The sequence below is a fragment of the Lathamus discolor genome, chromosome 1 (genome assembly GCF_037157495.1).
Source record: "Lathamus discolor isolate bLatDis1 chromosome 1, bLatDis1.hap1, whole genome shotgun sequence".
In the NCBI taxonomy this organism is placed as follows: domain Eukaryota; kingdom Metazoa; phylum Chordata; class Aves; order Psittaciformes; family Psittacidae; genus Lathamus; species Lathamus discolor.
Genome location: NC_088884.1, coordinates 48,102,848 through 48,113,328, shown reverse-complemented (window position 1 = coordinate 48,113,328; position 10,481 = coordinate 48,102,848). Strand labels below are relative to the sequence as shown.

Below are 10,481 nucleotides of genomic sequence, written 5' to 3'. Positions count from 1 at the left end.
AGGAAAACTAAAACCCCAAAAACGTAACCAAGTGAATTTCATTATGTATTTGACTGTTAGGAATTGTTGAAGGTCTCTGTCCAGCTATCTCCTAATCTTTTAAAAATATTTCCCACAGATGTTTCTGACTGGGTGCCTAAGACTACTGGGGGTATCGAAGAGGAAAGAGCAATAAAGGAAACATGCTATAAATCTGGTAAGTATGAAAGCAGTTGTCACTCTTTTCTGAGCAGCCATGCTGCACGCACAGTAAACTTTGGGGTATTTTTCCTTCTTGATAATGTTCAGGAGAGTTTTACGAGATTCAGCATCCTGACCGATGGCAGTCAGCCAACCGTGTGTCACCGTCTCAGGAAACTGAGCTACTGCCCTTTGAAGCTACCATGTGGGACTTGTGGAAAGGCAAGTACTTTTCATCCCCTCAGACTATGGGTACCTCTTTTGAAATTACAAGGGGAAACTATGACACGGTTTGCTCCTCCTCTCCACTTTTTGAACTCAGGGACAGTCCTAAGGCATTTGCAAATATCATAAAAATATTGAATTAGTTTTTTCTTCTTATTTGCGTGTATGGGTATCGGATGCGTGGTGACTACCTGCATCAGTTGTCAATGGAAAAGGTGAAAATGGGCTTAATATTAACCCCAGGAGTACTTTCCTCGGGTGCACAACATCACTTTTTTGTGTAATTGTTCTTCAAAATCGCAATTTATGTACTCTACCCATTCTAACGTTAAGAACTGGTTTCAATTTCTCAAGCAGGCTCTCTCTTGTAAATAGGGACAAGAGTCCCTGTTTACACTCTTCTAGGGCTATTTATTGCACCATGAGGATGCCAAAGAACGGTAAAAAACGCCTTTCCCAGAGGTGTTTCGAGCTCTCTGCTGGACCTCTCTGGTGTCTAGATGATGAGACGTAGTGGTACCTTCCAAGAAAAGGGCAGAGATGTTTCCCCAGAGCTTTTCTTCAGCCAAGTTCTCTGAGGCTTTAGGTTCTGTGATAACAGGCACCTTAAAAATGCCATCAGTTTAATCAGGCAGTATTCATAGTTACCGTGCCTGAAGAGTGAATCTAAAGGAATGATTTCCCTGTCTGGAAGCAGAGGTTGTAATTGGGATGGAAATAAGAAGGAAAACTAAAACCCCAAAAACGTAACCAAGTGAATTTCATTATGTATTTGACTGTTAGGAATTGTTGAAGGTCTCTGTCCAGCTATCTCCTAATCTTTTAAAAATATTTCCCACAGATGTTTCTGACTGGGTGCCTAAGACTACTGGGGGTATCGAAGAGGAAAGAGCAATAAAGGAAACATGCTATAAATCTGGTAAGTATGAAAGCAGTTGTCACTCTTTTCTGAGCAGCCATGCTGCACGCACAGTAAACTTTGGGGTATTTTTCCTTCTTGATAATGTTCAGGAGAGTTTTACGAGATTCAGCATCCTGACCGATGGCAGTCAGCCAACCGTGTGTCACCGTCTCAGGAAACTGAGCTACTGCCCTTTGAAGCTACCATGTGGGACTTGTGGAAAGGCAAGTACTTTTCATCCCCTCAGACTATGGGTACCTCTTTTGAAATTACAAGGGGAAACTATGACACGGTTTGCTCCTCCTCTCCACTTTTTGAACTCAGGGACAGTCCTAAGGCATTCGCAAATATCATAAAAATATTGAATTAGTTTTTTCTTCTTATTTGTGTGTATGGGTATCGGATGCGTGGTGACTACCTGCATCAGTTGTCAATGGAAAAGGTGAAAATGGGCTTAATATTAACCCCAGGAGTACTTTCCTCGGGTGCACAACATCACTTTTTTGTGTAATTGTTCTTCAAAATCGCAATTTATGTACTCTACCCATTCTAACGTTAAGAACTGGTTTCAATTTCTCAGGCAGGCTCTCTCTTGTAAATAGGGACAAGAGTCCCTGTTTACACTCTTCTAGGGCTATTTATTGCACCATGAGGATGCCAAAGAACGGTAAAAAACGCCTTTCCCAGAGGTGTTTTGAGCTCTCTGCTGGACCTCTCTGGTGTCTAGATGATGAGACGTAGTGGTACCTTCCAAGAAAAGGGCAGAGATGTTTCCCCAGAGCTTTTCTTCAACCAAGTTCTCTGAGGCTTTAGGTTCTGTGATAACAGGCACCTTAAAAATGCCATCAGTTTAATCAGGCAGTATTCATAGTTATCGTGCCTGAAGAGTGAATCTAAAGGAATGATTTCCCTGTCTGGAAGCAGAGGTTGTAATTGGGATGGAAATAAGAAGGAAAACTAAAACCGCAAAAACGTAACCAAGTGAATTTCATTATGTATTTGACTGTTAGGAATTGTTGAAGGTCTCTGTCCAGCTATCTCCTAATCTTTTAAAAATATTTCCCACAGATGTTTCTGACTGGGTGCCTAAGACTACTGGGGGTATCGAAGAGGAAAGAGCAATAAAGGAAACATGCTATAAATCTGGTAAGTATGAAAGCAGTTGTCACTCTTTTCTGAGCAGCCATGCTGCACGCACAGTAAACTTTGGGGTACTTTTCCTTCTTGATAATGTTCAGGAGAGTTTTACGAGATTCAGCATCCTGACCGATGGCAGTCAGCCAACCGTGTGTCACCGTCTCAGGAAACTGAGCTACTGCCCTTTGAAGCTACCATGTGGGACTTGTGGAAAGGCAAGTACTTTTCATCGCCTCAGGCTATGGGTACCTCTTTTGAAATTACAAGGGGAAACTATGACACGGTTTGCTCCTCCTCTCCACTTTTTGAACTCAGGGACAGTCCTAAGGCATTCGCAAATATCATAAAAACATTGAATTAGTTTTTTCTTCTTATTTGCGTGTATGGGTATCGGGTGCGTGGTGACTACCTGCATCAGTTGTCAATGGAAAAGGTGAAAATGGGCTTAATATTAACCCCAGGAGTACTTTCCTCGGGTGCACAACATCACTTTTTTGTGTAATTGTTCTTCAAAATCACAATTTATGTTCTCTACCCATTCTAACGTTAAAAACTGGTTTCAATTTCTCAAGCAGGCTCTCTCTTGTAAATAGGGACAAGAGTCCCTGTTTACACTCTTCTAGGGCTATTTATTGCACCATGAGGATGCCAAAGAACGGTAAAAAACGCCTTTCCCAGAGGTGTTTCGAGCTCTCTGCTGGACCACTCTGGTGTCTAGATGATGAGATGTAGTGGTACCTTCCAAGAAAAAGACAGAGATGCTTCCCCAGAGCTTTTCTTCAACCAAGTTCTCTGAGGCTTTAGGTTCTGTGATAACAGGCACCTTAAAAATGCCATCAGTTTAATCAGGCAGTATTCATAGTTACCGTGCCTGAAGAGTGAATCTAAAGGAATGATTTCCCTGTCTGGAAGCAGAGGTTGTAATTGGGATGGAAATAAGAAGGAAAACTAAAACCCCAAAAACGTAACCAAGTGAATTTCATTATGTATTTGACTGTTAGGAATTGTTGAAGGTCTCTGTCCAGCTATCTCCTAATCTTTTAAAAATATTTCCCACAGATGTTTCTGACTGGGTGCCTAAGACTACTGGGGGTATCGAAGAGGAAAGAGCAATAAAGGAAACATGCTATAAATCTGGTAAGTATGAAAGCAGTTGTCACTCTTTTCTGAGCAGCCATGCTGCACGCACAGTAAACTTTGGGGTATTTTTCCTTCTTGATAATGTTCAGGAGAGTTTTACGAGATTCAGCATCCTGACCGATGGCAGTCAGCCAACCGTGTGTCACCGTCTCAGGAAACTGAGCTACTGCCCTTTGAACCTACCATGTGGGACTTGTGGAAAGGCAAGTACTTTTCATCCCCTCAGACTATGGGTACCTCTTTTGAAATTACAAGGGGAAACTATGACACGGTTTGCTCCTCCTCTCCACTTTTTGAACTCAGGGACAGTCCTAAGGCATTTGCAAATATCATAAAAACATTGAATTAGTTTTTTCTTCTTATTTGCGTGTATGGGTATCGGATGCGTGGTGACTACCTGCATCAGTTGTCAATGGAAAAGGTGAAAATGGGCTTAATATTAACCCCAGGAGTACTTTCCTCGGGTGCACAACATCACTTTTTTGTGTAATTGTTCTTCAAAATCGCAATTTATGTACTCTACCCATTCTAACGTTAAGAACTGGTTTCAATTTCTCAAGCAGGCTCTCTCTTGTAAATAGGGACAAGAGTCCCTGTTTACACTCTTCTAGGGCTATTTATTGCACCATGAGGATGCCAAAGAACGGTAAAAAACGCCTTTCCCAGAGGTGTTTCGAGCTCTCTGCTGGACCTCTCTGGTGTCTAGATGATGAGACGTAGTGGTACCTTCCAAGAAAAGGACAGAGATGTTTCCCCAGAGCTTTTCTTCAGCCAAGTTCTCTGAGGCTTTAGGTTCTGTGATAACAGGCACCTTAAAAATGCCATCAGTTTAATCAGGCAGTATTCATAGTTACCGTGCCTGAAGAGTGAATCTAAAGGAATGATTTCCCTGTCTGGAAGCAGAGGTTGTAATTGGGATGGAAATAAGAAGGAAAACTAAAACCGCAAAAACGTAACCAAGTGAATTTCATTATGTATTTGACTGTTAGGAATTGTTGAAGGTCTCTGTCCAGCTATCTCCTAATCTTTTAAAAATATTTCCCACAGATGTTTCTGACTGGGTGCCTAAGACTACTGGGGGTATCGAAGAGGAAAGAGCAATAAAGGAAACATGCTATAAATCTGGTAAGTATGAAAGCAGTTGTCACTCTTTTCTGAGCAGCCATGCTGCACGCACAGTAAACTTTGGGGTACTTTTCCTTCTTGATAATGTTCAGGAGAGTTTTACGAGATTCTGCATCCTGACCGATGGCAGTCAGCCAACCGTGTGTCACCGTCTCAGGAAACTGAGCTACTGCCCTTTGAAGCTACCATGTGGGACTTGTGGAAAGGCAAGTACTTTTCATCGCCTCAGGCTATGGGTACCTCTTTTGAAATTACAAGGGGAAACTATGACACGATTTGCTCCTCCTCTCCACTTTTTGAACTCAGGGACAGTCCTAAGGCATTCGCAAATATCATAAAAACATTGAATTAGTTTTTTCTTCTTATTTGCGTGTATGGGTATCGGATGCGTGGTGACTACCTGCATCAGTTGTCAATGGAAAATGTGAAAATGATCTCTTAACCCCATGTGTACTTTCCAGAGATGCACTGGTCTCTCTTTTGATTTTTCTTCACAATCTGGGTTTATGTAGTCGAATTCAAACCATCCTAAGATTTTTTTCGCTTTATAGTATTGACTGACCAATTTCGCAATTCTAAATATTCCAGAGAATTTGGCAGATTCTTGGTTTTCTCATTTCTACATTTAAAATGCATATTATTATAATGGTTTTGATGAGGTTTTTCTGGCACATGTTTATATATGTTTAAAGTACCAATGAGAGAAACAGTAAGAAATATCTGGGTTTAAAGCACATCTTTATTTATCATAAGATACATTCTGAGGCAAGGATGGAATGATTTACCCAAAGCATTTCTGTGAGTTCTCTGAGGCTTTAAGTTCTGTGATGACAGGCACCTTGAAATCAATTTGGTCAGGTAGGATTCATAAATATCTTTCATGAAAAGTGAGAAGCCAAAGAACAAGCAGGTAATTTGTAGCTGGTTCTTTACTTTGGAGCCTGTGTCTTCTTTACTCTGTGTACGATGGTATTTTCTTAGAGGGCATGAGTGTTATAGCTCAGCTGGTGGAGTTACTCCAGGCAGAATCCAAAGAACAGCCAAAAGAGAGAGAAGAATATAAAAAGAGAGTTGGAAGGCAACTGCACTGAACTCATGACAAGCTCACAGAGGTGGGAGGAGGCGAATGGCAATGCCCTTTCCAGGGCTTAAACACCAGCAGCTGAAACATTCTTTCTGATGCTTTCACAGGTGACAGCAATACAATTCCTTCAGAATTGAACAACACAAGTAGAGAAGGAGAGAGTATGGGAAGGAGAGTACCAAAAGAGAATATTTCCAGAACAGGTTGCAGATCCTTTGAAAATGGAGGTAAGATACTTGAGCATGGAGTTCTTATGGCTAAACATTAACTCATAAATGACATAACTGTCTATACTTGGATCGGGCTATCCACAAATAAAATGTTTTTTGTTTTCGGTCTTGTCTTCCAGCATTAAATCAACATTATTATTTGTTTTTTCCCTTTTAGGAAGCCACACTGCCAGCCCCGAAGTACAGCCCAGTTACCAAACAATTGGTCAAAATAAATATGGTGAAACTTCTTTTCCACATGAGAGAGAAACCGGGAGAAAGTGTTACTTCTGTTCTTCAGAACCACAAAGATCAGCATATGTAGGCTACCATACTGTCACTGTCACCGAAGAACCAAAGTTCACTGGACCTAGAGGTGAGTTCCTGCTTCATATGGATGATTCTTAAAATGCCTGTAATACACCTGCCTGTATTGTGTCACAGTCAATTGTGTCCCTGCAGATAGAATATGAAGATTTATGGTTAAAGATGGGCAAGAGTAAATTTGATCCAGTGTAACTTTCACAAGTAGGTTGCAGCAGTCCCCACACAAAGAAATGTAAAGATTTTATGATAGTTTTCACAATTTTGGCTTATTTTTCATCTTCAATAAAAACATCCTTGGATTTTAATCAAGCTGCTTTTCTTGAATTACATGCAGTGTAAATTTCTGCGATTTATTATTGTTTCTTCACATTATTTCTGTTGGACAAAGCACTGAGTTCATTCTTCCTGCCATTCATGCAGGATGATATTTTCCATCAACTTCTCACCATCTATCCTCCTGCCACTATCCTCCTGATAGAACATACTATGTCATAAATTTGACAGGAGCTGACAGGTGGGATTCCGAGTCTTGTGTCTTCCTTTTTGGATATCTAGTTTGGATGTAATCATAACTGTACATCTTTTGCTTTATTTTTAATTTGCTAATAGAGCTTCACATAATCAAGTACATAATTTAAAGTTTATGTGCCTTTCTCCTTGCCCTGTCCATGATAACTCTGGAAAATTGTTTGTTTTATCTGTCACTTCATAAAAACTAGTAATAAAGTATTTCAATAACCCTAAGTTAAAAAGGCATTTTCTTTAAACAGTTTTGGTAAGCTATCTTAAATTATGTTGAATCTCCATCTTGAGGTGCCTCCAGGTCTTTCCAATGAAGGGAACTTCTTTCATATGGAGAAGATCAATAACGTTAAGGGAAATGAATCCCAAAATCAGTACTCTGTCCCAGGGACTAATAGTTGTGGGTTTTTTCTTTTTGCTTTTAATGCTTGCTTTGATAAAATGTGGACAGATGGGTGCAGAAATTACAGAGAGAGTATTCTTAATGTGAAGAATACATCTTATCAAGCTTCCAGGTTAAGAAAAGGACACAGCATGTCTAAAACAAGGTGATCGGCATTATTCTCATAATAACCATTACCATTTTGGTTACTGGCTTGGTTTTTTTTCAGCAGTTCCTGAGCCATCTCTTTGGAAATGCTCCAAAGGAAAGAATGAGCCTGGCAAAACCAGGAGATTTTGGACACAAAAAGGAAACTATGGCAATACTGCAGTGTTGGGTGTAAACTGAAAATTTCAGGATTAGTATGGAATTAATAATGTGAATTAATGCACTTAGTCTGGAACTAAGAGAAAACAAGGGTACTTGAACATAACATTGCCTTGCATCTAAGTGCGTTCACAAGCAGGGATAAAACAGGAGGACTTAATTATGGATTAGTTTCTTCTAAAAGCAGATGATGCCTTTGGGAAAATTTTCAGCACAGGAACATGTGCTTTGTTAAGTCCCTGACAACCATGGCCGAGTGTCCTGGGTTCAGCAGTAGCAGTCATTTTTTCTTCTTCTTAGTAGCTGGTGCAGTGCTGTGGTTTTGACTTTCAGCCTGGGAACAACGCTGATAACACCGATGTTTTCAGTTGTTGCTAAGTAGTTTTTACTCTGACCAAGGACTTTTTCAGTCTCATGCTCTGCCAGGGAGGAAGGAAAGCTGGGAGGAAGCAGAGACAGGACACCTGACCCAAACTAGCCAAAGGAGTATTCCATACCACAGTACGTCATGCCCAGTGTATAAACTGGGGGGAGTTACCCAGAAGGCGCAGATTGTTGCTCGGGTCAGGCTGGATATCAGTTGGCAAGTAGTGAGCAGTAGTAGGTTTGTGTTATACCTTAGTTACTGAACTGTTCTTACCTCATCCTATGGGAGTTCAATTTTTTCGATTCTCCCCCCCATCCCTCCGGCAGCTGGGGGAGGAGAAGTGAGCTAGTGGCTGTGTGGTTCTGAGTTACCGGCTGGACTTAAACCATGCCTCACTTGGAAGCTCCTCAGAGCCTCATGGAAAGCCTGCAAGATTACAAAAACTCGTTGAAAAGAGAGCTAGAGAGACAGAGATTCTGTGCTTAATCCTAGCTTCTATTTTAGAGGTGCTACAGGACTCACCCAATGCATTCGTGGGTACTTCAGATGACGTAGTATTTATAATAATGTAGTATCTGATTCACCTGTCAGGCTAAGAAAGTTTTCCCGGAAACCATGTCTATGCTCTTCCTACAGACAAATACACTTCAGGATCCTATAATGCACCAACTTGGAGGAAAAGAAATCCACAGGCAAAAACATTCTCCAAGACTAAAACAACCATTCAGGTAACTGCTTGATAGAGATTTTGACTGTCTGGTCTCTCCCCACCTAGAAACCAAAATTTCACAGTAACAACTTCCCCAACCAAATCCCAAAAGATCCTATGCAATGCTGAGCAGTCTGAAAGAACAGTTAAGAGTTGTGTTGATTTGCAGAAATGGAATTTGGCCTGTAGAACTAACCCATAATTCCTAATTTGGTACAGTATTACTGATCTGAAGGCAAAAGTTGTACCTGCCTTTAAAGTGAGGAACTACAGGAGGGGGTTTGGCTTGTAGCACTGGACAAAGCTCAGCAGAGACACTGCCTGAGTGTGGTCTATTTGTCTCTGACTGCTTGTGAAGCATCTCCAACAGCCGAATGTTGATCAGCCACAGTCCAAATTCATGAAAGGAATGAGGCTAGTAAACATTTACAGGATGCTCTGAGGGCCTAAAACTACTAGATTTTACAGCTGAGCAGAAAGCAGATGACAACTTGACCTTGTCTCCTGTGTTGACAGTTTGCTACTTAAACCGCTTCTGAAAAAGCGTATAGTTTTGCCATAGGAAATTATGCACAAAATGTTATGTGTTTCTATTTTGACAACAGAGACAAGAAGACGTGGAAGTGAACCAAAAAGGAAAACGAATGAAGACAGCAGGGAGATGAAGGAAGTACTTGAATTCACAAGACAAATCTGAATTGAAATAAGGAAATTCTCAAATGGAAAACATAAAGATTATAATATTGCAAATTCAAATAATAAGATGCAGGAAGTACACGCGATGTGTCAAAACTGTTCAGAATGTTCAGAAGTGTGCCCTGAATTGTCACGTATAAAGTTCATAAATATATTCAAAAAGTTTAATCTGTTACAAAAGTTTGTTCCGTGAATTGTTTTTTGCAAAGCTTTTTAATGCATAAGTAGTATTATGAATAAAACCAATTAGTTTTACTTAGCAATTGCAGAGGACTTAATCGCGACAATACTGCATTCCAGAAAGTAGCTGTTTTGGTGTGAAAATCAGATTTTTAGATGGTTTAGTGGTTTGGCTGATGCTTTGGGGCTCAGTCAGAGTTTGATCTTGATATTTTGCCATTTTAGCAGAGCAGCAAGACTGTGGACATCATTGTAGTACACTGTGGCGTATCAAAGACGGACCCCAGCTCTGGTGAAATCTCAAGACCTTTATTTCAGGTCTCACATCCGTTTTATAGTCTACTAAGTGCTAAGCAGTAACTTTCCACTCTTTTACTCCCTTATCATCCCGATTTATCAACACTACTAAGGGTTACAAATATTCACAGTTTGGTCTGTCTTTGAGATGCACATCCTGCTTTATCTTGTAAACTGCCTGCTTTGTTTTGCTAACCGATCTTTACCCTTCATTGTTCTCTTTACAGTTCCCAAGGCTTAGGCCCGACCAGGGCATTGACACCTGGTGTTTTCTTCACAGTTCCCAAAGCTTAAGCTGGACCAGGCAGATAACGCCTGGATCCCTATTGTTAACTATTTCTATCCATCACCCACAGTACATGATGCCTTGGGGCAATATTTTATATAGTGTATGCCCTAGGCAATTTAAAATCTCAGTTCTGAGGGATGCTGTGTCCAGTCACATAAGACCTCCTGCCTGGCCTCCTCTCTGACAGTGCAGCGAGAAGTTCTCAGATGATTATCCTTTCTGTTTGAGAGTAGAATTGAGGAATAGAGTTGCTTTTTTGGGGGGAAAATCCTGTAAGATCTCAAATGGGATCACTTTTCTCTGGATGGGTTGTGCAGACTTTTCTGGGCATTGGTCGGATTTGATGTTGGAAAATTTGGGGCTGCCAGCATCTGAACGGTCATA

The 10,481-nt window shown here is 40.7% G+C and overlaps 1 long non-coding RNA gene across 1 annotated transcript; it reads left to right on the top strand.

Moving 5' to 3' along the window:
* The first annotated feature begins 6,185 nt into the window (after positions 1-6,185).
* Positions 6,186-9,317, top strand: LOC136007126 (uncharacterized). Its single transcript, XR_010609484.1, has 3 exons — positions 6,186-6,377; positions 8,563-8,654; positions 9,241-9,317. It is a non-coding gene; the product is annotated as an uncharacterized LOC136007126 (long non-coding RNA).
* Positions 9,318-10,481: the final 1,164 nt, after the last annotated feature.